The 4,701-nt window shown below is 42.3% G+C and overlaps 1 pseudogene; it reads right to left on the reverse strand.

The window, feature by feature from the left end:
• Positions 1-4,192: 4,192 nt before the first annotated feature.
• On the reverse strand, positions 4,193-4,435 carry LOC108543086 (cytochrome c oxidase subunit 7B, mitochondrial pseudogene; annotated as a pseudogene).
• Positions 4,436-4,701: the final 266 nt, after the last annotated feature.

A 4,701-nucleotide genomic window follows, 5' to 3' on the forward strand; every position in this document is an offset into this window, starting at 1 on the left:
TTTGCCACCGCCACTCTCCGTTTCACACTGAAATAGTCATCATTCTTGGAAACCACTGCTATTTATCATTTCTCTATATGTGTTACCTACATTAATTTTCCCATCTATAAAATGGGAATGCAAATACCCACATTCTTTATGATTATAAACTTAGTAGAGATAGAATAGGTTTTTACTTTAAGAGGTATGCTTAGAATTTCTTTTAGAGAGTGAGAGCTCTCATTGTTTAAGAAGCAGCTTATTATGGATGTGGTGAGTGTGAAGGTGAAGTTTTTGGACATAACTTGGATTGGGCTAGAGTGAAACTAGATAGCTAAACTGCCTTACTTAAAAGATAATCTCAAAAGGAGAATTAAGGCACATTAAAATTAAATGCAACATGTGGACTTCTATAATTCTGAAAATTTGGAGAGCAATTGGATGTTTCATGACGTTAAGAAATTATTTTATTTTTAGATGTGCTAATTTTTTTCGATGTCCCTATCTCTTAGAGATACATTCTGTATTAGTCAGTGTTCCTGAGAAAGACAGAACCAATAGGATATATGTATGTAGATAAATAGATATATGAAAGGGAGCTTATTAGGAGAATTGGCTCATGCAATTATGGAGGATGAGAAGTCCCTCAATAGGTTATCTGCAAGTTGAAATCCCAGGGAAGCTGGTGGTGTTTCTCAGTACAAGTACAAAGGCCTTTAAACCAGGCAAGTTAATGGTGTGACTCTCAATCTAAGGCTGAAGGCCTGAGAAGCCTGTAGCTGGTGCAAGTCCCAGAGTCCAAAGACCACAGAACCTGGATTCTGATGTCCAAGGGCAAGAGATAAAAGTACCCCAGAGAGAGAGTGAATTCACCTTTCCTCTGCCTTTTATTGTATCTGGGCCCCTAGATACAACAAAACAACATTGGATGGTGCCCACCCACACTGAGGGCAGCTCTTCCCCACACAGTTCACTGACTCACATGCCAGTCTTCTCCAGGAACACCCTCACAGACACATCCAGAAATAAAGCTTTACCAGCCATTTATGTGTCTGTGTTAGCTAACCAGTGCTGTGTAACAAATTACCACACACTTAGAGGCTTAGAACAGCACACATTGATTATCTCACAGTTTCTGTGGATCAAGTCTGAACATGCCTTAGCTGGGTTCTCTGCAAGGCTGTAATTAAAGTGTCCAACAGGGCTCCGGTCTTGTCCGAGGCTTAACTGAGGAAGGATCCACTTCCAAGCTCATGCAGTTGTTGGCAGAATTCAGTGCCTTACAAGCTAACAGACTGAGGATCTTGGTTTCTTGCTGGCTGTCAGCTGAGGTCGCCCTCAGTTCCTTGCCATATAGCCCTTTTCATTGGACACTCACAATGTGCCAGCTGGATTTTTCCAATTAACAAAGGAGAGAATCTGCTAGAAGGATGGATATTACAGTCTTATGTACACACAATTGGTTAGGGAGAAGTCACACGTTCTGCCCACACTCATAAGGAGGGAACTACACAAAAGTACAAACACCAGAAAATAAGAATGGTGAGAATCACCTTATAGTCTGTTCACCATACACACTGAATTTTTAATGAATGAAGTATTATTATTCCTGGGAATAATAATGTGTCTAGTGTTTTCTTTAAAATGATTCAGTTATGGTAAGAAGTGGCATTGATTTAAAATTTTAATCACACTTTGGCCCTTGTTGAAGTTAAACACCTGATTGATTGCATTCTTTTCTTTTGCATCTGTTTGCTACTTTTCATAATAAAATGCAAGGCAATATCAAATACATTATTTGGGAGAAGGAACTCAGAAACAGGAGAAGTTACAAGGAATATGAGCACCCTAAGAACCCTTGGAGATATTGAGAAGGACCCCAAGTTTCCTAATGAACATAAGATGGACATTCAAGTCCATTTTTACTTAAATGTTAAAAGACAAGACGACTTCATAAAGCTGGAGAACTTAGGGACAGTCAGGGGCTGACATTTAGGTTACACAAGGCTTAGAAGAATCTGTGAAAAGCACCTGGTATATGATAGGTCTTAATAGTGGGTCACTCTTGTTACTTCCTACAGGGTGCTATTGGAGGTATAGAAATAAGCCCACATGGATCTTGTTCTTCTTGAAGACTCTCTCCTTGCTCTTTCTTTCTCTCTCTGCCAACCTCCATCTCATATATTGTTTTTATGCCATCTGTAGGATCCACATGGCACTAAATCCATTGTAAAGACTTGGTATAATTGAGTCCATGTAAATATACAAATATAACAGAGGAAGTGCTTCTACTGCCCCATAAGTGACATTCAATTGTGCCCTCTTGATCTCTGACATTCTCACTAAGATGCAAAGTACCAGAGATGAAGGTTAGTTGATCAGCTAGTGATCAGCTCTGGCCCTCCATGCTGCCCTCGCAGTCTCTGAAAGAACAACAGATGGGATCCAGATGGCCGTGTTAGTCCACAGTGCTTTAATTAGTGGTACAGTCCTACCAGTAGAGGAGGAAATTTTATAGATATTCCTTAGAAGGCCAGCGTTAGGGGAGGGAGAAAAAGGAATGAGGCCTTGTCTCATCACAGAAATCCCTCTCAAATCAGCAAGAACATAAACATGGGTAATTAGAGGAAATGCATACTGGAGTGCTTGTTGTTATTCCCATGGCTGCCTGTTAACTTGTGGCACTTATCTCATTAGCAGACGGTGAGAGAGAATACTCTGTCCCAGGGTCTTGCACATCCTGGAACTGATGTGCTTTCAGAAATGAACTGAGTGCCGAGAAACTGATCCAAACAGGAAGGAATCAGATGCATTCTGAATCAGAATCTCTGATGTGTTCCCATGTGGCTTCATTACTTAAGGTAACCAGAGAGTGAGAGGGTGGGAAACAAGGAGGCAGGGTCCTCACTTTAAGAAAAAATTTCATCAAGAACTCAAGGACTCTGGAAGTGAGTCAAATCCCATTGAAATCCCTAATTTGCACATTCAGATTAATCACATGTGAAAAAAATGGAACAGTAAATAGTCTGCAATGACCTAGAAAGAAGTATTTAATGACTTACTGTCTCTGTAAACTAAATGTTTAACTTGTGGATGAGAGGGAATTTGATAGAGATTTCACAGTATCCCCTATTTTCTTTCTTCTTTCTTCTTTCTTCTTTCTTCTTCTTCTTCTTTTTTTGAGATGAAGTCTCGCTCTGTTGCCCAGGCTGGAGTGCAGTGGCGCGATCTTGGCTCACTGCAAGCTCCACCTCCCGGGTTCACACCATTCTCCTGCCTCAGCCTCCCGAGTAGCTGGGACTACAGGTGCCTGCCACAACGCCCGGCTGAGTTTTTGTACTTTTTATTTTTTTCAGTAGAGACGGCATTTCACCGTGTTAGCCAGGATGGTCTCGTGATCTGCCTGCCTCGGCCTCCCAAAGTGCTGGGATTACAGGCGTGAGCCACTGCGCCCGGCCTCCCCTACTGTCTTCTTATCCCTCATCACACACACACACACACACACACACACACACACACACACACACACACATTTACTTTTTTCCCAGGTTCTCAGTGACTTCTTTGAATTGAGGAATTATGTATTTATCTATTACCAATCTATTAATTTCTTTCTTTTTTTTTTTTTTTTTTTGAGACGGAGTCTCGCTCTGTCGCCCGGGTTGGAGTGCAGTGGCCGTATCTCAGCTCACTGCAAGCTCCGCCTCCCGGGTTTACGCCATTCTCCTGCCTCAGCCTCCCGAGTAGCTGGTACTACAGGCGCCCGCCACCTCGCCCGGCTAGTTTTTTTTGTATTTTTTTAGTAGAGACGGGGTTTCACCATGTTAGCCAGGATGGTCTCGATCTCCTGACCTCGTGATCCACCCGTCTCGGCCTCCCAAAGTGCTGGGATTACAGGCTTGAGCCACCGCGCCCGGCCCAATCTATTAATTTCTAACTACTCATTTATTTCCACAAACATGGATAGAGAGCTTGATATGTGCAAGTTACTCTGACAGAGGTTGGGAAACAAAGATGAATGAGACATTGACTCTGATTTTTAACAAGCTCCTGATCTAGGCAGAACTTACACTGTACCATTTTTTTGTTTGCTTTTGAAGGTTTCAAATTTATTTCTTCAATAATGCCATATCTTAAGGGTATACAGTGCTTTCACTTGGCATCAATTATGATTTTTTTTTTAAACAATTCAGTACTATACCAGCTGGGATGATTACTGATCTCTCCATTCCTTTAGGATGATTCTGCCAACAGGGGACAGATTCCCTATTATTCCGATTTGTGTTGCTACATATGTCCATACAGCAATACAGAAAGTGTCTCCATTAGCTAATACAGCATTACCGCCTTTGTCATGAAAATCAGACGTACATTTCCGGTGGCTCTGCCTTGCCATTGTTTGCTGAATGCTTGGAACATGGAGATGACTTAGTGAAGTTTTGACCAAGGGAAACATTGTGAAGGTGAAGATAGAACTGAGGCAATGCAGCTGCTGCTTTGGTGCAAATTCACTTCAGGTACCTTTGAAGAGTGCGGAAACACAAAAGCCACTCACACTTTACTTTTTTTGGGGGGGGCGGGGAGGACTGAGTCTTCCTCTGTCACCCAGGCTGGAGTGCAGTGGCGTGATCTCAGCTCATTGCAATATCCACTTCCCAGGTTCAAGCGATTCTCCTGCCTCAGGCTTCCAAGTAGCTGGGATTAGAGGCACCCACCACCACG

This window comes from Rhinopithecus bieti, unplaced genomic scaffold (assembly GCF_001698545.2).
Source record: "Rhinopithecus bieti isolate Rb0 unplaced genomic scaffold, ASM169854v2 scaffold_23925, whole genome shotgun sequence".
Taxonomy (NCBI): domain Eukaryota; kingdom Metazoa; phylum Chordata; class Mammalia; order Primates; family Cercopithecidae; genus Rhinopithecus; species Rhinopithecus bieti.